Here is a 25,200-nt window from a genome sequence, read left to right on the forward strand (position 1 = left end):
AGACGGCTTACACTGACTGTTTTCCGTTTCCACTGGAAAGAGAATCCTATTGCATAGAGGTAGCGAGCGATGGTTGCATTACTCTTAATGTGTAAAGGTTTTAAAAAGATGGTTTTGTGTGAATTTTGCTTTAACGTAAAATTAGCTGTAGACATTATAACTATGGTTAGGTTTACAATGATTTAGAGATAGTACAGTGGAAACGTTTATTTGTACACTAACTACACTAACCAGCTGATACTGGTTGAGCAATAAAACTGTTTTATTAAGATGTAAGACTAGTTTTATTCTCTACATATAGGCTTTTCAGAGAGTTGTATAATATAGACGACCAATAGGACATTAGGCTTAATATTGTAGGGAGGAAGTATCGCTGTTCAAAGGTAAGAGATTGAAAGCTTAGCTTGAAAATGGCCGAGAATAGTTGCGTTAGTCTAAATTTAAAGGATATGCCGGTACCAATGAGAAAGCTTATATTAGACTAGTTGATCTTTGCATTACACAATCCTATTATTATTATTATTAAGATCATAGTGCAGAGAGATACTCAGTTAATGTCAGAGATACTCGGTTAATGTCAGAAAAGCAATAAAACTGTTTACATCGTTAGCGAGCGATAGTTACATTACTCTTAGTATGTGCAGCATCTCTGGTAGCAAATAGATGGTTTTGTGAACATTTTGCATTACGGTACAATTAGCGGTAGAAATCGAAGTGAATAGATTTAACCGGATTTTGAGATAGTACTCTCTATTTCTAATAAGAAATAAAGAAAAATAAGTCAGGATGGTGTGTCAGGACTGTCACATACTCAATGTGACAGTTGATGTGGAGAATTACAAATATTCAAAATAGAGCAAAAGAGTACATGGTTTATTTATATGTATGATAGTTTTATTGCATGCTTGATGTGGATGATTAAAATCGTGTAGTGAGTACAATCTATTTTTAGCATAAGAATGAAAAGGCATAACATGGCAATGAGACAAACTCCATTAGAGATGTGCGCTAGATGAAATGATGAAATGTCTCTGTATAGCCCAGATTGTCTTCTGTTATCACTTAGCCTACCCTCTAAATTCACTAGCCTCTCTATAGCCTCTCTATATACACCAGCATGTTTACAATAGCCTGTCTTCGATATACACTAGCCTATGTTCTGAATACACTAGCCCGTCTTCTGTCTTCTGTATGCCCTAGCCTGTCTTCTGTATACATTAGTCTCTCTGTATAAACTAGCATCTCTGTATACCCCAAACTGTCTTCTGTAAAAACTTGTCTCTCTTTATTGTACACACTAGCTTCTCTGTATACACTAACTAGGCTTCTATATACAATAGCTTCACTCTATACACTAGCCTCTCTGTATAATCTAGCCTCTCTATATACCCTAGATAGTGTTCTGCATACACTAGCCACTCCGTAGAAGCCAGCCTTTATTTTGTATTCACTAGCCTTTCTTCTGTATTCTGTAGTCTTCTGTATATACTAGCTTCTCTGTACACCCTTGCATCTCTGTAATACACTAAACCCTCTGTATACCACAGCCTGTCTTCTGTATACACTAGAATGTAAAAACTAGCTAGAATACACCAGCCTGTCTTCTGTACCCACTAGAATCTCTGTATACACTACCCAGTCTTCTGTATACACTAATAGCTTGGATGTATACCCAAGCCTGTCTTCTGTATACACTAGTCTCTCTATATGCTCTGTCCTATCTGTATACACTCGACTCTCTCTATACACTAAACTCTCTATATACACTAACATCTTTGTATATACTAGCTTCTCTTTAAACTAGCCTCTCTGTGTACCCCAGCCTCACTGTTTACTCTAGCATCTCTGTATACTCAAGCCTATCTACATACACGAGTCTGTATTCTGTATTCACTAGCCTTTCTTCTGTATGCTGTAGTCTTCTATATATACCAGGTTCTCTGTACACCCTTGCATCTCTGTAAACACTGTGCAAACTAGCCAGTCTTATGTATACAATCGCCGACTGTATACACTAGACTCTCTGAATACACTAAACTCTCTGTATACCACAGCCTGTCTTCTGTATACACTAGACTGTAAAAACTAGCTAGAATACACCAGCCTTTCTTCTGTACCCACTAGACTCTCTGTATACACTACCCAGTCTTCTGTATAGAATGTCAGCTTTGATGTTTACCCAAGCCTGTCTTCTGTATACACTAGCTTCTCTATATGCACTGTCCTTTCTGTATACACTCGACTCTCTCTATACACTAACCTCTCTATATACACTAACCCTCTTTGTATATACTAGCTTCTCTTTAAACTAGCCTCTCTGTGTACCCCAGCCTCACTGTTTACTCTAGCATCTCTGTATACTCAAGCCTATCTACATACACGAGTCTGTATTCTGTATTCACTAGCCTTTCTTCTGTATGCTGTAGTCTTCTATATATACCAGCTTCTCTGTACACCCTAGCACTGTAACAGTGCTAGGTTCCTGTATTACAGAAACAGAACACCAGCAATAAGGTGTATACCGTGCAGGAGGCACACAACACCCACTCTAACTTCTGCACTGCAGATGCATGTATTGCAGAAATTGAACAGCAGTAATAAAGGGTAGCTTCAGGTGTGTACTGTGCAGGAGGCACATAACACCCACTGTAACAGTGCTAGGTTCCCAAGCAGTAAAGACACTGTCCCTGCCTATCGTCCTCTTTCCCTGACCACCGCAACACACTATACAAGGCCGCCGCGCTGGCGGCCTTATATAGTGTGCGGTGTGTACTAACCCCCCTGAGCTATAATTGGCCACAGGAATCCTGCCTGTGGTGAATTGTGGCTCACCTCACAGAGGATGTCACATCTGTTCTTATTATATAGAACCTATTATGCTCCTCGTAAACTTTTTCAGTTTGGCTGAACGGCCGGACGCAAGTTGCCCCCAGTGCGGGAACATGGGGGGAGACATGATGCACATGTTTTGGAGATGCCCGAAGTTGATCGGCTACTGGACAGAGGTGACAGGAACCATTGATCGGGTGTTTGGAACCTCCACCAGGATGGAGGCGAGGTATTGTCTCCTGGGATTAGTTGAAGGAGTTGGAAACCCGGGAAGTAGCCAGATGGCAGTTCTGAGATGCCTATTTCAGGCAAGGAAACTGATTGCCCAACCCTGCTTAGCCTCCAATGTTGGCAATGACTTGGTTTTTTTCGCTTGTTTCCCAAGATGACCATGTTGGCATTTGTCAAGATGGTTGAGAGTGCCTGAAGAGATCGCCTATGGCCCCATCACCTTGAAAGTGCCTGATCTTGTCTGATCTCAGAGGCTAAGCATTGTCGGGCCTGATTAGTAACTGGATGGGAGACCAACTGGGAATACCAGGTGCCGTAGGATTCTTTTTATGTTGTTGGCGTTGACATGTTTTTTTTTTTTCCGCTTGTTTCCCAAGGTGATCATCTTGGCATTTGTCAAGAGGGCTGAGAGAGCCCAAAGAAATCTCCTACGGCCACATCCCCCTGAATGCGCCCATTCTCATCTGATCTCAGAGGCTAAGCAGGGTCCGGCCTGGATAGTACCTAATTAAAGGTGCCGTAGGAATCTTTTTATATTGTTGGCTTTGACCTGTTTTTCTTTCGCTTGTTTCCCAAGGTGACCATTTTAGCATCAGTCAAGAGTTTTGAGTATGTCCTAAAGCGTTTGCCTGAGGTCACATCACCCTGAAAGCGCCCGATCTCAGAGGCTAAGCAGGGTCTGGGTCAGATGGGTCAATAAAAAAAATAGGTCAACGCCAACAACATAGACCCTGGCGGTCTCGCCAGGGTCTATGTTGTTGGCGTTGACCTATTTTTTTTCACTTGTTTGCCAAGATAACCATCTTGGTATTTGTCAAGAGGGTTGAGAGTGTCTAAATAGAACACCTATGGCCACATCACCCTGAATGAAAGCGCACAATCTCATCTGATCTCGGAGGCCTAGCAGTGTACGGCCTGGTTAATACCTGTATGGGAGACCATCTGTGAATACCAGGTGCTGTAGGCTTCTTTTTATGTTGTTGGCGTTTACCTGTTTATTTTCGCTTGTTTACCAAGGTGACCATCTTGGCGTTTAACAAGAGGGTTGAGAGTGCCCAAAGAGATCACATACGGCCCCATCACCCTGAAAGCGCCCAATCTCATCTGATCTCAGAGGCTAAACAGTGTCGGGCCTGGTTAGTACCTGGATGGGAGACCGCCTGGGAATACCAGGTGCCATAGGCTTCTTTTTCTGTTGTTGGGTTTGAACTGTTTATTTCGCTTGTTTCTCAAGGCGACCATCTTGGCGTTTGTCAAGAGGGTTGGGCGTGTCTTGAAGAGAACGCTTACGGCCACATCACCCTGAAAGCACCCGATCTCGTCTGATTTCAGAGGCTTAGCAGCGTCAGGCCTGGTTAGTACCTGGATGGGAGACTGCCTGGGAAGACCAGGTGACATAGAAGGATCTGGCCTGGTTAGTGTCTTGATTGGGAGATCTCCTGGGAATACCGGATGCCGTAGGATTCTTTTTATGTTGTTGGCTTTGGCCTGTTTTTTTTCCCTTGTTTCCCAAGGTGAACATCTTGGCATTTGTCAAGAGGGTTGAGAGTGCACAAAGAAATTGCCTACAGGCACAACACCCTGAAAGCGCCCAATCTCGTTTGGTCTCAGAGGCTAAGCAGGGTTGGGCCTGGTTTGTAGAGGACCCTGGGCCTGGGCCTGGTTTGGGTGGACCCCCTTACAGACATCGCTACTTTCTGACTATGTTATTACGATTGAACCAAATGTGAGTGTAATTTTATTATTATTTTTTAATGAATTGGATGTTAAAACGGTATCACGCTATGCTAGTTTTCTACTTCCATGGTCTTTGATACCTGAGCCCCCTATTTTGGTGGGATGAGCACTATAGGAGGATCGCTACAGATGATTTCATGACCTGAAGACTTGCGGGAGATTACATACTAGATGTATGATTATCTGGTTTGCTAACCTACAGGCCCATATGACTCGAGAGGTGTAAGCCTTCCTCTGAGTCCACGTCATTTGGTAAGCCTCCTCTCCCCTTCTTTATCACGGTGGTGGTGGTATTCTACACATCAGAAGTTGAATTTCACCTTTTTTCACGTCACCTCAAGTTTGGAATTGTGATTGATATTACACATTTCAAGGACTGTTAGACGTTCACTTGATGGACTGTATATGTTAAATTAATTTTATTTACCTTAACCTTTTGTGTGCATGAGGTTCATGCACTCTTCCACCTGGGAGTAAAATCTCTTAATATACAAGGGAATTTACACATAATTTCTTTTTTTTGAAGTGTATGTAATTTCATTTGCTTGAATTAGTGCCTTACTGGTTCATGTGGTTTGTTGCCACCTAAGCGCCACACTTTTTTGTTTTAATTTGGGCCTGGTTTGTACCTGGATGGGAGATCGCCTGGGTTTTCCAAATGCTGCAGGCTTCTTTTTATGTTGTTGACTTGTTTTTTTTGTTTGTTTCCCAAGGTGACCATCTTGGCGTTTGTCAAGAGGGTTGAGCGTGCATTTGATCTCAGAGGCTAAGCAGGGTTGGGACCTGGTTAGAACCTGGATGGGAGACCGCCTGGGATTTCTCGATGCCATAGGCTTTAGTTTTAAGTTGTTGGCATTGACTTATTTTTTTTAATTTTATTATTCTTTTATTAAGTAGAACATAAATATAACAGTCAACCATACAGCATGACCCAGGGTCACAATTACATGGTAACAAAACATAGGCAGCCAAATAACTCTGGGTTCTCAGAGGGGAGTCCTACGGTTTCATGCAGAAAAGAGAGAAACCCCACCTCCGACATGTAGTACAGAACTACTGAGTAACGGAGTAGTGCAGCTCCGTTCAGACAAATGTAATCATGGAGAACAACTGGGACCACAGCGAGCCAGCTTATCATGACCTACGTGAACCAGAGTAAAATATGAGCCGGTCATGTCCAGAACCCTGGGGTTCTTCTGGGTCCCGAAGGCTAGTAAGGAGACAAGGCATAGTCAAAAGGGAGGACGGGGGAAGAAGAGAGTGCAAAGACAGAGAGAGAGGAGTTGGGGGGATGGCGGCGGGAAAAAAAAGAAAAATAAAGACAAAAAGGGAGGGGGGGAATGCCACCCAGGGCAGACATGGCCTACGTAGGTAAACGTTAGATGTTCAGTCATTTTCTGGGACAGAGGCACTGCTCACCTCCCGAACGTAGTCTCGAGTACCAGTAAAATACCTCCAGGGCCTCCATGTAACACTAAATGCCTCTTCAGTGTTGTGAAGGGTGGCGGTCAATTCTTCCATCCGGAGAATATGATTGACTTTGGAATACCACAGCACCTTGGATGGGGGCTGAGGCTGCCTCCACAGTGCGGGAATGCAGGCCCGGGCAGCATTCAGGAGTTGCATCGTGAGGGTTTTTTTGTATTTTCGAACAGGCTGTTCGGTCAAGTGTAGAAGGCACGCTGCTGGGAACCCAAAAGTTCCTCAAGGCCGGGCATGCCCAGAAAAGGTGTCCCATGGTCCCCGTATCTGAATTTCACCTCCAACAAACATCCGGGATCGATCTATCCATTTTATTCAGAAGGTATGGGACTCTATACCAGCGTGAGACTATCTTGTATCCTGATTCTTGATATTGGTTTGCGATGGAAGCTTTATGTACTAAGGTCAGGATCATCCCTATCTGTTGTGGGGTAAATGTGATGCCTAAGTCCCTGTCCCATTTGTGGATAAATGGTGGGGGTCGACTCCTCCTCCTGACTACTCAATAGGTTGTACAGGAGGGAGAGGGTGTGTCGCACAGGTTCCCTTTTGTGACAGATGGATTCATAGGGTGTCAGGTCTCTAGGAGTGTAGGGGGCCCTTTGTATGGCCAGAAGAAAGTGACGAAGTTGATAAGCACTAAACAAGTCAAGCGGAGGGTCAGAAAGCTCGGCGACAGTTTGCGTGGTCGGGAGCCCTCCCGAGGGCCACACCTCTCCCAGACGCTGTTTCCCCACCACTGTCAACTGTCGCAGTTTCTTGCTGGTAAATCCCGGTGGGAAGTCTGGATAACCTATAACCGGAGTCATTGGTGATGGCAGGGGAGCAATGTTTGTGCAGCGGAACAACCTCCGCACAACAGCCAATGTAGCTCCTACTACGGGGTGACCTCTGAGGTCTTTTGGTAGGGAGGACAGGAGCCACGGGGAGGTCAATAGGGGAATAGATCCATCCTCAATCTCCATCTCCACCCACTGCTTGTGTGGGCCATTACAATGCCAATCAACGACTCTCGCTAGCAGAGTCACTCTGTAGTATTGTCTGAGATCTGGGAGACCCAGACCCCCCTTGTCCTTTGGTCTGGCAAGCAATTGCAAACGGGCTCTGGGCGGTTTGCGCGCCCAAATAAAGTCCCGGAGCAGCACCTGAGTTGTCTGAAAAAAATTGGGGGTAACCAGATCGGTAATGTCTGGAACATGTATAAGATCCGCGGGAGGGCCGTCATTTTGAATGCATTACCGAACCAGGTCAGTGTTAAAGCATGCCAGTTTCCCAAATCAGATTTCAGTCTATCCAGGAGAGGGACAAAATTAAGAGGAGCGGAGCCTCTTGGCCTCACCATCCGGGACAGATATATTCAATACAGCTGACTTGGCGCAATTGATTTTATAGTTTGATAGGCTGCCGTATCGCTGTAGAGACGCAAGTATATTGGGAAGCAAAATGTGTGGATTGGAGACGGAAAAAATTAGATCGTCAGCGTACGCCGCAATTTTGTGGTGTGGTGTGCCGAGGGTTTGGATATGCCAGTAATATTCGGGTCATTCCGAACGTGACACATAAGTGGTTCCAGTGTCAGAATAAAAATGAGGGGAGACAGAGGGCACCCCTGCCTCGTCCCATTAGTTATGGGGAAAGAGTCCGAGCACCACTCGTTCACTCGTACCGCTGCCGGCGGCGTGGAGTAAAGCGGGTTGAGAGTGCCTGAAGAGATTGCCTATGGCCACATCACTCTGAAAGCACCCAATCTCGTCTGATCTTGGAGGCTAAGACGAGTCGGGCCTGGTTAGTACCTGTAGGCTTCTTTTTATGTTGTTGGCGTTGATTCGGTTTTTTTTTTTGCTTGTTTCCCAAGGTGACCATCTTGACATTTGTCAAGAGGGTTGAGAGTGCCCAAAGAGATCGCTTACAGCAGCATCACCCTGAAAGAGCCCTATCTCTTCTCTTCTCTGAGGCTAAGAAGGGTTGGGCCTAGTTAGTACCTGGATGGGAGATGGCGTTGGAATACCAGGTGCCGTATTCTTCTTTTTATGTTGTTGACATTGACCTGTTTTTTTTTTTTCACTTGTTTCCCAAGGTGACCATCTTGGCGTTTGTCAAGAGGGTTGAGAGTGCCCGAAGAGATCACCTATGGCCCCATCACCCTGAAAGCACCCAATCTCGTCTGATCTTGGATGCTAAACAGTGTCGGGCCTGGTTAGTACCTGGATGGGAGACCGCCTGGGAATACCAGGTGCCATAGGCTTTTTTTTTTCTTTTTTTTATTTAGTAGTATGCGACATACAATGCAAAGGCAACTTCACAGAATGTGTGATACAAATAGTTACAAACAAACGATCATATTGCATGGATATCAGAGCCAATGGTAAGAAGTTCGAGGAGAATAGCACGTGTACAGCTTTGCGGTCATATGAAGATGAGATTAAAGCTCCATCTCGTTGGGATCCTCTACCACTTAAAATATTATTGATACTAGCCCTGCTACCCTCGAAGAGTTTAGATATCCATAGATAGGGGAAGAGTATTGTGTAGTAGTCAAATGGGGTCGGAACAAATACATTTTCTTTTCCTTTTTTGAGTTAAGAAGGGAAATAGTAGAACTGAAAGGAGGGAGAAGGGGAAAGAGAAGATTGGGGAAGGAAATGGCAGAAAAGGAAAAGAAGGGGTAAGGGGGTGTCGTGGGTAGAGTGGATAGGGTGGGACCCCACCCCTCCCAGGGAGCAAGAGACGCCCTCGGCTCACCAGCTCATCAGCTGTCCAACGTTTGGAACAGCGATTTCCAACGATCACCATGAGCTTACTATGTCTCGCGGAGGTATTCTTCCGAAAAGCGAAACTGGGTCCAGTAGAACCATCTGTTCCCATGCTCCTCCGTTTTATCCCTCATTGTGGCAGTCAGGTCTTCCATTCGTTCAATATCATTTACCCTTGCGAACCACTGGGTCACCATTGGAGCAGATTGCTCTTTCCACTGACTTGGGATGCAGGCCCAGCTAGCATTGAGGAGATGTTTAAGTAAGGACTTATGATAACGCTTTCTCGACATAGGAGTTAGATTGAGAAGAACTGCTGCGGGATCATTGGCTAAGGAAATGTCTGTGAACTTGTGGATGAGTCTCAGGACAGGCTGCCAGAATGTTTGTAATTTAGGGCATTCCCAAAAAATGTGGAGAATGGTGCCAGCCTGTTGCTCACAGTGACAGCAGCGGTCAGATTGACCTGGGAATATTTTGGCCAACACCACCGGTGTACGATACCAGCGTGTGATCAGCTTATATGAGATCTCCTGATATTTACTGCAGAGTGACGACTTATGGGCGAAAAAGAGTATTCTGTCCTTCTGTGGTTTGGAGAATGTAGTTTGTAAGTCCCTTTTCCATTTAGCTAGGAAGGGTGGATCCGTGGAGGATTGTGCGTCTGTCAGGATTTGGTAGGACCTAGAGAGGGAACCACGAATTGGGCCATCATCCAGGCAAAGTTCCTCGAAGGGGTGGAATTGTCTAGAGAAGAACGAATGGTTAGGTAGTGATCCGAGGAAATGGATTAGCTGTCTAGCTCTCCAGCTATCCATTGCAACAGGTACTTGCTCTAGCAGTATGGTCCCCATGGGAATCAAGCCCGTGGGTCCAAGAAATAGGGCTGCTCTTCAGAAGCCCTTTCGGGGCTTGCCTGGTAAAGGCCTGGTCAGACAGGCCCGGAGGGAATCTAGGATGTCCAATAATTGGGGTCATAGGAGAAGGGAAGTTAGTCAGGTGGGAAAGGTGAAAAAAACTATCCATCTCGGCGAGCGAGGGGCCAATTAACGGGTGAGTAGTCACACAGGGCTCCAATGGCCTCCCCGCCCAAGGCAGACCAGCCAGTGGAACCCACGCCATCTCCTGCTCTAGCTTGACCCATAGCTTCAGTTCCCCATGCCGGTGTCTTATCACATATGGTCCCCCATCGCATAGTGTCCGCTGTGTACTGCGCATGTGCAGTACACAGCAACACAGATTCTGAAAATTGCCGAGCATGAACGGCGCCTGCGCACTGAGTCCAGGTTCTATCCCTACTATCCAAGTGGACATAGAGTAAGAATATAAAAGAGCCGAGCGCAGCGAGGCTGAGCCCGAAGCGTGGCGAGCAAAGCTCGCCTGCGAGGGGCCCTCTAATATTCACAACCCTATGTCCGTTTGGATGGTGGGGCTACCACCTCCACTCACCGCGCAGGTGCCGTTCAGCTTCAGAGATTTTCCGAAGCTTCGTCTGCTCCGTAGTGCGCATGCGCAGTACGGCGCAGACACTATATCATGGCCGGACAGTATATGGCAGAACACCGGCACCAGTCAACCACCGGTTTCATGTGCGTCGCTGTGTAATATAGAGCAGGGTCCGGGAAGCCAATACCTCTCCGCAATTTCGGTCACAATAGCATTGCCCTACCAATACGCATATGTTTTCTTCTTGGCTTATTTTTATGTTGTTGGCTTTGACCTGTTTTTTTTAGCTTGTTTCCCAAGGTGACCATCTTGGCCTTTGTCAAGAGGCTTCAGAGTGCCCAAAGAGAGTGCCTACGGCCAAATCACCCTGAAACAGCCCAATCTCATCTGATCTCAGAGGCTAAGCAGCGATGGGCCTGGTTAGTACCTGGATGGGAGACAGCTTGGGAATACCAGGTGCCGTAGGCTTCTCATTGTGTTGTCGGCGTTGACCTGTTTTTTTCCCCTTGTTTCCCAAGGTGACCATCTTGGCATGTGTCAAGAGGGTTGAGAGTGCACAAAGAAATTGCCTAGGAGCACAACACCCTGAAAGCGCCCAATCTCGTTTGGTCTCAGAGGCTAAGCAGGGTTGGGCCTGGTTTGTACCTGGATGGGAGACCGCCTGGGTTTTCCAGATGCCACAGGCTTATTTTTATGTTGTTGGTGTTGACCTGTTTTTTTCGCTTGTTTCCCAAAGTGATCATCTTGGCATTTGTCAAGAGGGTTGAGAGTGCCTAAAGAGATCGCTTACAGCCGCATCACCCTGAAAGCACCCTATCTCTTCTGATCTCAGAGGCTAAGAAGGGTTGGGCCTAGTTAGTACTTGAATGGGAGACGGCCTTGGAATACCAGGTGCCGTATTCTTCTTTTTATGTTGTTGGCGTTGACCTGTTTTTTTTCGCTTGTTTCCCAGGGTGACTATCTTGGCATTTTTCGAGAGGGATGAGAGTGCCCAAAGAGATTGCCTATGGGCACATCACCCTGAAAGCGCCCAATCTCCGCTGATCTCAGAGGCTAGAAAGGGTCGTGCCTTGTTAATACCTGGATGGGAGACCGCCTGGAAATACTCGGTGCGGTAGGCTTCTTTCTATGTTGTTGGCCTTGACTTGTTTTTTTTGTTTGTTTCCCAAGGTGACCATCTTGGCGTTTGTCAAGAGGGTTGAGCATGCCTGAAAAAATCTACTATGGCTGCATCAGCCTGAAAGAGCCAAATCTCATTTGATCTCAAAGGCTAAGCAGGGTTGGGACCTGGTTAGTACCTGGATGGGAGACCGCCTGGGATTTCTCGATGCCATAGGCTTTTTTTTAAGTTGTTGGCATTGACTTATTTTTTGTTTTATTCTTTTATTAAGTATAAGTAGAACAACATAAATATAACAGTCAACTATACAGCATGACCCAGGGTCACAATTACATGGTAACAAAAAATAGGCAGCCAAATAACTCTGGGTTCTCAGAGGGGAGTCCTAGAGTTTCATGCAGAAAAGAGAGAAACCCCACCTCCGACATGTAGTACAGTATAACTAATGCAGCTCCGTTCGGACAAATGTAATCATGGAGAACAACTGGGACCACCGCGAGCCAGCTTATCATGACCTATGTGAACCAGAGTAAAATATGAGCCGGTCGTGTCCAGAACCCTGGGGTTCTTCTGGGCCCCAAAGGCTAGTAAGGAGACAAGGCATAGTCAAAAGGGAGGACGGGGGAAGAAAAGAGTGCAAAGACGGAGAGAGAGGAGGGGGGGGGATGGCGGCGGGGAAAAAAAGGAAAAATAAAGACAAAAAGGGAGGGGGGGGGAATGCCACCCAGGGCAGACATGGCCTACGTAGGTAAACGTTAGATGTTCAGTCTTTTTCTGGGACAGGGGCGCTGCTCACCTCCCGAATGTAGTCTCAATTACCAGTAAAATACCTCCAGGGCCTCCATGTAACACTAAATGCCTCTTCAGTGTTGTGAAGGGTGGCGGTCAATTCTTCCATCCGGAGAATATGATTGACTTTGGAATACCACAGCACCTTGGATGGGGGCTGAGGCTGCCTCCACAGTGTGGGAATGCAGGCCCGGGCGGCGTTCAGGAGTTGCATCGTGAGGGTTTTTTTGTATTTTCGAACAGGCTGTTTGGTCAAGTGTAGAAGGCACGCTGCTGGGTTGTCTGCGATATCTACATTTCTGAGAGTTTTTTTATCGTCCCGGTCACCTCCACCCAAAAGTTCCTCAAGGCCGGGCATGCCCAGAAAATGTGTCCCATGGTCCCCGTATCTGAATTGCACCTCCAACAAACATCCGGGATCGATCTATTCATTTTATTCAGAAGGTATGGGACTCTATACCAGCGTGAGACTATCTTGTATCCTTATTCTTGATATTGGTTTGCGATGGAAGCTTTATGTACTAAGGTCAGGATCTTCCCTATCTGTTGTGGGGTAAATGTGATGCCTAAGTCCCTCTCCCATTTGTGGATAAATGGTGGGGGTCGACTCCTCCTCCTGACTACTCAATAGGTTGTACAGGAGGGAGAGGGTGTGTCGCACAGGTTCCCTTTTGTGACAGATGGATTCATAGGGTGTCAGGTCTCTAGGAGTGTAGGGGGCCCTTTGTATGGCCAGAAGAAAGTGACGAAGTTGATAAGCACTAAACAAGTCAAGCAGAGGGTCAGAAAGCTCGGCGACAGTTTGCGTGGTCGGGAGCCCTCCCGAGGGCCACACCTCTCCCAGACGCTGTTTCCCCACCACTGTCAACTGTCGCGGTTTCTTGTTGGTAAATCCCGGTGGGAAGTCTGGATTACCTATAACCGGAGTCATTGGTGATGGCAGGGGAGCAATGTGTGTGCAGCGGAACAACCTCCGCACAACAGCCAACGTAGCTCCCACTACGGGGTGACCTCTGAGGTCTTTTGGTAGGGAGGACAGGAGCCACGGGGAGGTCAATAGGGGAATGGATCCATCCTCAATCTCCATCTCCACCCACTGCTTGTGTGGGCCATTACAATGCCAATCAACGACTCTCGCTAGCAGAGTCACTCTGTAGTATTGTCTGAGATCTGGGAGACCCAGACCCCCCTTGTCCTTTGGTCTGGCAAGCAATTGCAAACGGGCTCTGGGCGGTTTGCACGCCCAAATAAAGTCCCGGTGCAGCACCTGCAGTTGTCTGAAAAAATTTGGGGGTAACCGGATCGGTAATGTCTGGAACATGTATAAGATCTGCGGGAGGGCCGTCATTTTGAATGCATTACAGCGCCCGAACCAGGTCAGTGTTAAAGCATGCCAGTTTCCCAAATCAGATTTCAGTCTATTCAGGAGAGGGACAAAATTAAGCGGGTACAATTGCGCTAAATCAGCTGCGATGTCAACGCCCAGGTAACGTATAGATAACGTATATTCAGCCCAGTAGAATGGAAAAGCGGAGTGGAGCCTCTTGGCCTCACCATCCGGGACCGATATATTCAATACAGCTGACTTGGCGCAATTGATTTTATAGTTTGATAGGCTGCCGTATCACTGGAGAGACGCAAGTATATTGGGAAGCAAAATGTGTGGATTGGAGACGGAAAAAATTATAACATCAGCGTACGCCGCAATTTTGTGGTGTGCCGAGGGTTTGGATATGCCAGTAATATTCGGGTCATTCCGAACGTGACACATAAGTGGTTCCAGTGTCAGAATAAAAATTAGGGGAGACAGATGGCACCCCTGCCTCATCCCATTAGTGATGGGGAAAGAGTCCGAGCAGCACTCGTTCACCCGTACCGCTGCCGACTGTGTGGAGTAAAGCGACATCATCATGTTGGGGCCAAGACCTATATGTTCCAGGGTGGCCTGCATAAAGTGCCAGGCCACCCTGTCAAAGGCCTTCTCCGCGTCCGTTGACAACATAAGCAAGGGCCTTCCCTGTACATGCGCCGCATGGATTAAATTGAGGACTCGGGCCGTATTGTCTCTAGCTTCCGACTTATTTTTATTTTTTTTGCTTGTTTCCCAAGGTGACCATCTTGGCGTTTGTCAAGAGGGTTGAAAGTGCCTGAAGAGATTGCCTACGGGCACATCACCCTGAAAGCACCTGATCTCGTTTGATGTTGGAGGCTAAGAAGAGTAGGGCCTTGTTTAGTACCTGGATGGAAGACCGCCTGGGAATACCAGGTGTCGTAGACTTCTTTTTATTTTGTTGGCGTTGACCTGTTTTTTTTTCGCTTGTTTCCCAAAGTGACCATCTTGGTGTTTCTCAAGAGGGTTGAGAGTGCCTGAAGAGATTGCCTATGGCCACATCACTCTGAAAGCACCCAATCTCGTCTGATCTTGGAGGCTAAGAAGAGTCGGGCCTGGTTAGTACCTGGATGGGAGACCACCTGGGAATACCAGTTATTGTAGGCTTCTTTTTATGGTGTTGGCGTTGATTCGTTTTTTTTTTTGCTTGTTTCCCAAGGTGACCATCTTGGCATTTGTCAAGAGGGTTGAGAGTGCCCAAAGAGATCGCTTACAGCAGCATCACCCTGAAAGAGCCCTATCTCTTCTCTTCTCTGAGGCTAAGAAGGGTTGGGCCTAGTTAGTACCTGGATGGGAGATGGCGTTGGAATACCAGGTGCCGTATTCTTCTTTTTATGTTGTTGACATTGACCTGTTTTTTTTCGCTTGTATCTCAAGGTGACTATCTTAGCATTTGTCAAGAGGGTTGAGAGTGCCCAAAGAGATCGCTTACAGCCGCATCACCCTGAAAGCACCCTATCTCTTCTGATCTCAGAGGCTAAGAAGGGTTGGGCCTAGTTAGTACTTGAATGGGAGACGGCCTTGGAATACCAGGTGCCGTATTCTTCTTTTTATGTTGTTGGCGTTGACCTGTTTTTTTTCGCTTGTTTCCCAGGGTGACTATCTTGGCATTTTTCGAGAGGGATGAGAGTGCCCAAAGAGATTGCCTATGGGCACATCACCCTGAAAGCGCCCAATCTCCGCTGATCTCAGAGGCTAGAAAGGGTCGTGCCTTGTTAATACCTGGATGGGAGACCGCCTGGAAATACTCGGTGCGGTAGGCTTCTTTCTATGTTGTTGGCCTTGACTTGTTTTTTTTGTTTGTTTCCCAAGGTGACCATCTTGGCGTTTGTCAAGAGGGTTGAGCATGCCTGAAAAAATCTACTATGGCTGCATCAGCCTGAAAGAGCCAAATCTCATTTGATCTCAAAGGCTAAGCAGGGTTGGGACCTGGTTAGTACCTGGATGGGAGACCGCCTGGGATTTCTCGATGCCATAGGCTTTTTTTTAAGTTGTTGGCATTGACTTATTTTTTGTTTTATTCTTTTATTAAGTATAAGTAGAACAACATAAATATAACAGTCAACTATACAGCATGACCCAGGGTCACAATTACATGGTAACAAAAAATAGGCAGCCAAATAACTCTGGGTTCTCAGAGGGGAGTCCTAGAGTTTCATGCAGAAAAGAGAGAAACCCCACCTCCGACATGTAGTACAGTATAACTAATGCAGCTCCGTTCGGACAAATGTAATCATGGAGAACAACTGGGACCACCGCGAGCCAGCTTATCATGACCTATGTGAACCAGAGTAAAATATGAGCCAGTCGTGTCCAGAACCCTGGGGTTCTTCTGGGTCCCAAAGGCTAGTAAGGAGACAAGGCATAGTCAAAAGGGAGGACGGGGGAAGAAAAGAGTGCAAAGACGGAGAGAGAGGAGGGGGGGGGGGGATGGCGGCGGGGAAAAAAAGGAAAAATAAAGACAAAAAGGGAGGGGGGGGGGAATGCCACCCAGGGCAGACATGGCCTACGTAGGTAAACGTTAGATGTTCAGTCTTTTTCTGGGACAGGGGCGCTGCTCACCTCCCGAATGTAGTCTCAATTACCAGTAAAATACCTCCAGGGCCTCCATGTAACACTAAATGCCTCTTCAGTGTTGTGAAGGGTGGCGGTCAATTCTTCCATCCGGAGAATATGATTGACTTTGGAATACCACAGCACCTTGGATGGGGGCTGAGGCTGCCTCCACAGTGTGGGAATGCAGGCCCGGGCGGCGTTCAGGAGTTGCATCGTGAGGGTTTTTTTGTATTTTCGAACAGGCTGTTTGGTCAAGTGTAGAAGGCACGCTGCTGGGTTGTCTGCGATATCTACATTTCTGAGAGTTTTTTTATCGTCCCGGTCACCTCCACCCAAAAGTTCCTCAAGGCCGGGCATGCCCAGAAAATGTGTCCCATGGTCCCCGTATCTGAATTGCACCTCCAACAAACATCCGGGATCGATCTATTCATTTTATTCAGAAGGTATGGGACTCTATACCAGCGTGAGACTATCTTGTATCCTTATTCTTGATATTGGTTTGCGATGGAAGCTTTATGTACTAAGGTCAGGATCTTCCCTATCTGTTGTGGGGTAAATGTGATGCCTAAGTCCCTCTCCCATTTGTGGATAAATGGTGGGGGTCGACTCCTCCTCCTGACTACTCAATAGGTTGTACAGGAGGGAGAGGGTGTGTCGCACAGGTTCCCTTTTGTGACAGATGGATTCATAGGGTGTCAGGTCTCTAGGAGTGTAGGGGGCCCTTTGTATGGCCAGAAGAAAGTGACGAAGTTGATAAGCACTAAACAAGTCAAGCAGAGGGTCAGAAAGCTCGGCGACAGTTTGCGTGGTCGGGAGCCCTCCCGAGGGCCACACCTCTCCCAGACCCTGTTTCCCCACCACTGTCAACTGTCGCGGTTTCTTGTTGGTAAATCCCGGTGGGAAGTCTGGATTACCTATAACCGGAGTCATTGGTGATGGCAGGGGAGCAATGTGTGTGCAGCGGAACAACCTCCGCACAACAGCCAACGTAGCTCCCACTACGGGGTGACCTCTGAGGTCTTTTGGTAGGGAGGACAGGAGCCACGGGGAGGTCAATAGGGGAATGGATCCATCCTCAATCTCCATCTCCACCCACTGCTTGTGTGGGCCATTACAATGCCAATCAACGACTCTCGCTAGCAGAGTCACTCTGTAGTATTGTCTGAGATCTGGGAGACCCAGACCCCCCTTGTCCTTTGGTCTGGCAAGCAATTGCAAACGGGCTCTGGGCGGTTTGCACGCCCAAATAAAGTCCCGGAGCAGCACCTGCAGTTGTCTGAAAAAAATTGGGGGTAACCGGATCGGTAATGTCTGGAACATGTATAAGATCTGCGGGAGGGCCGTCATTTTGAATGCATTACAGCGCCCGAACCAGGTCAGTGTTAAAGCATGCCAGTTTCCCAAATCAGATTTCAGTCTATTCAGGAGAGGGACAAAATTAAGCGGGTACAATTGCGCTAAATCAGCTGCGATGTCAACGCCCAGGTAACGTATAGATAACGTATATTCAGCCCAGTAGAATGGAAAAGCGGAGTGGAGCCTCTTGGCCTCACCATCCGGGACCGATATATTCAATACAGCTGACTTGGCGCAATTGATTTTATAGTTTGATAGGCTGCCGTATCACTGGAGAGACGCAAGTATATTGGGAAGCAAAATGTGTGGATTGGAGACGGAAAAAATTATAACATCAGCGTACGCCGCAATTTTGTGGTGTGCCGAGGGTTTGGATATGCCAGTAATATTCGGGTCATTCCGAACGTGACACATAAGTGGTTCCAGTGTCAGAATAAAAATTAGGGGAGACAGATGGCACCCCTGCCTCATCCCATTAGTGATGGGGAAAGAGTCCGAGCAGCACTCGTTCACCCGTACCGCTGCCGACTGTGTGGAGTAAAGCGACATCATCATGTTGGGGCCAAGACCTATATGTTCCAGGGTGGCCTGCATAAAGTGCCAGGCCACCCTGTCAAAGGCCTTCTCCGCGTCCGTTGACAACATAAGCAAGGGCCTTCCCTGTACATGCGCCGCATGGATTAAATTGAGGACTCGGGCCGTATTGTCTCTAGCTTCCGACTTATTTTTATTTTTTTTGCTTGTTTCCCAAGGTGACCATCTTGGCGTTTGTCAAGAGGGTTGAAAGTGCCTGAAGAGATTGCCTACGGGCACATCACCCTGAAAGCACCTGATCTCGTTTGATGTTGGAGGCTAAGAAGAGTAGGGCCTTGTTTAGTACCTGGATGGAAGACCGCCCGGGAATACCAGGTGTCGTAGACTTCTTTTTATTTTGTTGGCGTTGACCTGTTTTTTTTTCGCTTGTTTCCCAAAGTGACCATCTTGGTGTTTCTCAAGAGGGTTGAGAGTGCCTGAAGAGATTGCCTATGGCCACATCACTCTGAAAGCACCCAATCTCGTCTGATCTTGGAGGCTAAGAAGAGTCGGGCCTGGTTAGTACCTGGATGGGAGACCACCTGGGAATACCAGTTATTGTAGGCTTCTTTTTATGTTGTTGGCGTTGATTCGTTTTTTTTTTTGCTTGTTTCCCAAGGTGACCATCTTGGCATTTGTCAAGAGGGTTGAGAGTGCCCAAAGAGATCGCTTACAGCAGCATCACCCTGAAAGAGCCCTATCTCTTCTCTTCTCTGAGGCTAAGAAGGGTTGGGCCTAGTTAGTACCTGGATGGGAGATGGCGTTGGAATACCAGGTGCCGTATTCTTCTTTTTATGTTGTTGACATTGACCTGTTTTTTTTCGCTTGTATCTCAAGGTGACTATCTTGGCATTTGTCAAGAGGGTTGAGAATGCCCAAAGAGATTGCCTATGGGCACATAACCCTGAAAGCGCCCGATCTCCTCTGATCTCAGAAGCTAAACAGGGTTGGGCCTTGCTAGTACCGGGATTGGAGACCACCTGGGAATACTAGGTGCTGTAGGCTTCTTTTTATGTTGTTGGCCTTGTCCTGTTTTTTTTTCACTTGTTTCCCAAGGTGACCATCTTGGCGTTTGTTAAGAGGGTTGAGAGTGCCCGAAGAGATCACCTACGGCCCCATAACCCTGAAAGCGCCCAATCTCGTCTGATCTCGGATGCTAAACAGTGTCGGGCCTGGTTAGTACCTGGATGGGAGACCGCCTGGGAATACCAGGTGCCATAGGCTTTTTTTTTATTTATTTATTTTTTATTTAGTAGTATGCGACATACAATGCAAAGGCAACTTCACAGAATGTGTGATACAAATAGTTACAAACAAACGATCATATTGCATGGATATCAGAGCCAATGGTAAGAAGTCCGAGGAGAATAGCACGTGTACAGCTTTGTGGTCATATCAAGATGAGATTAAAGCTCCATCTCGTTGGGATCCTCTACCACTTAAAATATTATTGATACTAGCCCTGCTACCCTCGAAGAGTTTAGATATCCATAGATAGGGGAAGAGTATTGTGTAGTAGTCAAATGGGGTCGGAACAAATACATTTTCTTTTCCCTTTTTTGAGTTAAGAAGGGAAATAGTAGAACTGAAAGGAGGGAGAAGGGGAAAGAGAAGATTGGGGAAGGAAATGGCAGAAAAGGAAAAGAAGGGGCAAGGGGGGTGTCGTGGGTATAGTGGATAGGGTGGGGTCCCCACCCCTCCCAGGGAGCAAGAGACGCCCTTGGCTCACCAGCTCATCAGCTGTCCAACGCTTGGAACAGCGATCTCCAACGATCACCATGAGCTTACTATGTCTCGCGGAGGTATTCTTCCGAAAAGCGAAACTGGGTCCAGTAGAACCATCTGTTCCCATGCTCCTCCGTTTTATCCCTCATTGTGGCAGTCAGGTCTTCCATTTGTTCAATATCATTTACCCTTGCGAACCACTGGGTCACCATTGGAGCAGATTGCTCTTTCCACTGACTTGGGATGCAGGCCCTAGCTGCATTGAGGAGATGTTTAAGTAAGGACTTATGATAACGCTTTCTCGACATAGGAGTTAGATTGAGAAGAACTGCTGCGGGATCATTGGCTAAGGAAACGTCTGTGAACTTGTGGATGAGTCTCAGGACAGGCTGCCAGAATGTTTGTAATTTAGGGCATTCCCAGAAAATGTGGAGAATGGTGCCAGCCTGTTGCCCACAGTGACAGCAGCGGTCAGATTGACCGGGGAATATTTTGGCCAACACCACCGGTGTACGATACCAGCGTGTGATCAGCTTATATGAGATCTCCTGATATTTACTGCAGAGTGACGACTTATGGGCGAAAAAGAGTATTCTGTCCTTCTGTGGTTTGGAGAATGTAGTTTGTAAGTCCCTTTTCCATTTAGCTAGGAAGGGTGGATCCGTGGAGGATTGTGCGTCTGTCAGGATTTGGTAGGACCTAGAGAGGGAACCACGAATTGGGCCATCATCCAGGCAAAGTTCCTCGAAGGGGTGGAATTGTCTAGAGAAGAACGAATGGTTAGGTAGTGATCCGAGGAAATGGATTAGCCGTCTAGCTCTCCAGCTATCCAATGCAACAGGTACTTGCTCTAGCAGTATGGTCCCCATGGGATTCAAGCCCGTGGGTCCAGGAATTAGGGCTGCTCTCAGAAGCCCTTTCGGGGCTTGCCTGGTAAAGGCCTGGTCAGACAGGCCCGGAGGGAATCTAGGATGTCCAATAATTGGGGTCATAGGAGAAGGGAAGTTAGTCAGGTGGGAAAGGTGAAAAAAACTATCCATCTCGGCGAGCGAGGGGCCAGTTAACGGGTGAGTAGTCACACAGGGCTCCAATGGCCTCCCCGCCCAAGGCAGACCAGCCAGTGGAACCCGCGCCATCTCCTGCTCTAGCTTGACCCATAGCTTCAGTTCCCCATGCCGGTGTCTTATCACATATGGTCCCCCATCGGATAGTGTCCGCTGTGTACTGCGCATGCGCAGTACACAGCAACACAGATTCCGAAAATTGGCGAGCATGAACGGCGCCTGCGCACTGAGTCCAGGTTCTATCCCCACTATCCAAGTGGACATAGAGTAAGAATATAAAAGAGCCGAGCGCAGCGAGGCCAAGCCCGAAGCGTGGAAGCAAAGCTCGCCTGCGAGGGGCCCTCTAATATTCACATCCCTATGTCCGTTTGGATGGTGGGGCTACCACCTCCACTCACCGCGCAGGCGCCGTTCAGCTTCGGAGATTTTCCGAATCTTCGTCTGCTCCGTACTGCGCATGCGCAGTACGGCGCGGACACTATATCATGGCCGGACAGTATATGGCAGAACACCAGCACCAGTCAACCGGTGTCATGTGCGTCGCTGTGCAATATAGAGCAGGGTCCGGGAAGCCAGTACCTCCCCGCAATTTCGGTCGCAATAGCATTGCCCTACCAATACGCATATGTTTTCCGCGCCAGAGGAACTTGATAAAGATTGAGCGAACCGCTTGAAATAAAGTCTGGGGTATTTTGATAGGTAAGGCTTGTAGTAGATACAGAAGTCATGGCATCGCGTTCATCTTCAACACATTACAGCGTCCGAACCATGACAGAGCTAGTGGGTCCCATCTTTTAAGGTCCGCTGTAAGCCCATAGGCTTCTTTTTATGTTGTTGGCTTTGACCTGTTTTTTTTGCTTGTTTCTCAAGGCGACCATCTTGGCGTTTGTCAACAGGGTTGGGCGTGTCTTGAAGAGAACGCTTATGGCCACATCAACCTGAAAGCACCCAATCTCGTCTGATTTCAGAGGCTAAGCAGCGTCAGGCCTAGTTAGTACCTGGATGGGAGACTGCCTAGGAAGACCAGGTGCCATAGAAGGATCTGGTCTGGTTAGTGTCTTGATTGGGAGATCGCCTGGGAATACTGGATGCCGTAGGCTTCTTTTTATGTTGTTGGCTTTGACCTGTTTTTTTTAGCTTGTTTCCCAAGGTGACCATCTTGGCTCTTGTCAAGAGGCTTCAGAGTGCCCAAAGAGAGTGCCTACAGCCAAATCACCCTGAAAGAGCCTAAAAGCCTAAAAAGGGGCGCTGCTCACCTCCCGAATGTAGTCTCAAGTACCAGTAAAATACCTCCAGGGCCTCCATGTAACACTAAATGCCTCTTCAGTGTTGTGAAGGGTGGCGGTCAAATCTTCCATCCGGAGAATATGATTGACTTTGGAATACCACAGCTCCTTGGATGGGGGCTGAGGCTGCCTCCACAGTGTGGGAATGCCGGCCCGGGTGGCGTTCAGGAGTTGCATCGTGAGGGTTTTTTTGTATTTTCGAACAGGCTGTCCGGTCAAGTGTAGAAGGCACGCTGCTGGGTTGTCTGCGATATCTACATTTCTGAGAGTTTTTATCGTCCCGGTCACCTCCACCCAAAAGTTCCTCAAGGCCGGGCATGCCCAGAAAATGTGTCCCATGGTCCCCGTATCTGAATTGCACCTCCAACAAACATCCGGAATCGATCTATTCATTTTATTCAGAAGGTATGGGACTCTATACCAGCGTGAGACTATCTTGTATCCTGATTCTTGATATTGGTTTGCGATGGAAGCTTTATGTACTATTGTCAGGATCTTCCCTATCTGTTGTGGGGTAAATGTGATGCCAAAGTCCCTCTCCCATTTGTGGATAAATGGTGGGGTCGACTCCTCCTCCTGACTACTTAATTGGTTGTACAGGAGGGAGAGGGTGTGTCGCACAGGTTCCATTTTGTGACAGATGGATTCATAGGGCGTCAGGTCTCTAGGAGTGTAGGGGGCCCTTTGTATGGCCAGAAGAAAGTGACGAAGTTGATAAGCATTAAACAGGTCAAGCGGAGGGTCAGAAAGCTCGGCGACAGTTTGCGTGGTCGGGAGCCCTCCCGAGGGCCACACCTCTCCCAGACCCTGTTTCCCCACCACTGTCAACTGTCGCAGTTTCTTGTTGGTAAATCCCGGTGGGAAGTCTGGATTACCTATAATCAGAGTCATTGGTGACGGCAGGGGAGCAATGTGTGTGCAGCGGAACAACCTCCGCACAACAGCCAACGTAGCTCCCACTACGGGGTGATCTCTGAGGTCTTTTGGTAGGGAGGACAGGAGCCACGGGGAGGTCAATAGGGGAATGGATCCATCCTCAATCTCCATCTCCACCCACTGCTTGTGTGGGCCATTACAATGCCAATCAACGACTCTCGCTAGCAGAGTCGCTCTGTTGTATTGTCTCAGATCTGGGAGACCCAGACCCCCCTTGTCCTTTGGTCTGGCAAGCAATTGCAAACGGGCTCTGGGCGGTTTGCGCGCCCAAATAAAGTCCCGGAGCAGCACCTGCAGTTGTCTGAAAAAAATTGGGGGTAGCCGGATCGGTAATGTCTGGAACAAGTATAAGATCCGCGGGAGGGCCGTCATATTGAATGCATTACAGCGCCCGAACCAGGTCAGTGTTAAAGCATGCCAGTTTCCCAAATCAGATTTCAGTCTATTCAGGAGAGGGACAAAATTAAGCGGGTACAATTGCGCCAAATCCGCTGCGATGTCAACGCCCAGGTAACGTATAGATTTTTCAGCTCAGTAGAATGGAAAAGCGGAGCGTAGCCTCTTGGCCTCACCATCCGGGACCGATATATTCAATACAGCCGACTTGGCGCAATTGATTTTATATTTTGATAGGCTGCCGTATCGCCGGAGAGCCGCGAGTATATTGGGAAGCGAAATGTGTGGATTGGAGACGAAAAAAATTAGATCGTCAGCGTACGCCGCAATTTTGTGGTGTGCCGAGGGTTTGGATATGCCAGTAATATTCGGGTCATTCCGAACGTGACACATAAGTGGTTCCAGTGTCAGAATAAAAATTAGGGGAGACAGAGGGCACCCCTGCCTCGTCCCATTAGTGATGGGGAAAGAGTCCGAGCACTCTGAAAGCACCCAATCTCGTCTGATCTTGGAGGCTAAGAAGAGTCAGGCCTGGTTAGTACCTGGATGGGAGACCACCTGGGAATACCAGTTATTGTAGGCTTCTTTTTATGTTGTTGGCGTTGATTCGTTTTGTTTTTTTTCCGCTTGTTTCCCAAGGTGACCATCTTGGCATTTGTCAAGAGGGTTGAGAGTGCCCAAAGAGTTCGCTTACAGCAGCATCACCCTGAAAGAGCCCTATCTCTTCTCATCTCTGAGGCTAAGAAGGGTTGGGCCTAGTTAGTCCCTGGATGGGAGATGGCTTTGGAATACCAGGTGCCGTAGTCTTCTTTTTATGTTGTTGACATTGACCTGTTTTTTTTTCGCTTGTTTCCCAAGGTGACTATCTTGGCATTTGTCAAGAGGGTTGAGAGTGCCCAAAGAGATTGCCTATGGGCACATAAGCCTGAAAGCGCCCGATCTCCTCTGATCTCAGAGGCTAAACAGGGTCGGGCCTTGCTAGTACCTGGATTGGAGACCACCTGGGAATACTAGGTGCTGAAGGCTTCTTTTTATGTTGTTGGCGTTGACTTGTTTTTTTTTTTTTTTTTGTTTTCCAAGGTGACCATCTTGGTGTTTGTCAAGAGGGTTGAGAGCGCCTGAAGAGCTCGCCTATGGCCACATAACCCTGAAAGCACCAGATCTCGTCTGATCTCAGAGACTAAACAGGGTCGGGCCTTGTTAATACTTGGATGGGAGACCACCTGGGAATACTAGGTGCTGTAGACTTCTTCTCATGTTGTTGGCGTTGACTTTTTTTTGTTTGTTTCCCAAGGTGACCATATTGGCGTTAGTCAAGGTTGAGAGTGCCTGAAGAAATCTCCTACGGCCACACCACCCTGAAAGAGCCCAATCTCATCTGATTTCAGAGGCTAAGCAGGGTTGGGACCAGTTTAGTACCTGGATGGGAGACCGCCTGGGATTTCCAGATGCCGTAGGCTTCTTTATATGTTGTTGCCGTTGACCTATTTTTTTCCGCTTGTTTCCAAGGTGACCATCTTGGTGTTTGTCA

General features: G+C 47.6%; 10 pseudogenes; all 10 read left to right on the top strand.

Moving 5' to 3' along the window:
* The first annotated feature begins 3,263 nt into the window (after nt 1–3,263).
* LOC143931630 (5S ribosomal RNA) lies at nt 3,264–3,382 on the top strand (annotated as a pseudogene).
* Nucleotides 3,383–4,126: 744 nt separating this feature from the next.
* LOC143931305 (5S ribosomal RNA) lies at nt 4,127–4,245 on the top strand (annotated as a pseudogene).
* Nucleotides 4,246–8,405: 4,160 nt separating this feature from the next.
* On the top strand, nt 8,406–8,524 carry LOC143932333 (5S ribosomal RNA; annotated as a pseudogene).
* A 2,303-nt stretch (nt 8,525–10,827) lies between these two features.
* On the top strand, nt 10,828–10,946 carry LOC143931317 (5S ribosomal RNA; annotated as a pseudogene).
* Nucleotides 10,947–14,765: 3,819 nt separating this feature from the next.
* Nucleotides 14,766–14,884, top strand: LOC143931988 (5S ribosomal RNA; annotated as a pseudogene).
* A 3,826-nt stretch (nt 14,885–18,710) lies between these two features.
* On the top strand, nt 18,711–18,829 carry LOC143932000 (5S ribosomal RNA; annotated as a pseudogene).
* Nucleotides 18,830–19,148: 319 nt separating this feature from the next.
* Nucleotides 19,149–19,267, top strand: LOC143931229 (5S ribosomal RNA; annotated as a pseudogene).
* Nucleotides 19,268–19,367: 100 nt separating this feature from the next.
* Nucleotides 19,368–19,486, top strand: LOC143931176 (5S ribosomal RNA; annotated as a pseudogene).
* Nucleotides 19,487–24,798: 5,312 nt separating this feature from the next.
* On the top strand, nt 24,799–24,917 carry LOC143931310 (5S ribosomal RNA; annotated as a pseudogene).
* A 92-nt stretch (nt 24,918–25,009) lies between these two features.
* On the top strand, nt 25,010–25,129 carry LOC143931963 (5S ribosomal RNA; annotated as a pseudogene).
* Nucleotides 25,130–25,200: the final 71 nt, after the last annotated feature.

This window comes from Lithobates pipiens, unplaced genomic scaffold (assembly GCF_037356315.1).
Source record: "Lithobates pipiens isolate NorthernLeopardFrog02 unplaced genomic scaffold, aLitPip1_a1.2 Scaffold_25, whole genome shotgun sequence".
Taxonomy (NCBI): domain Eukaryota; kingdom Metazoa; phylum Chordata; class Amphibia; order Anura; family Ranidae; genus Lithobates; species Lithobates pipiens.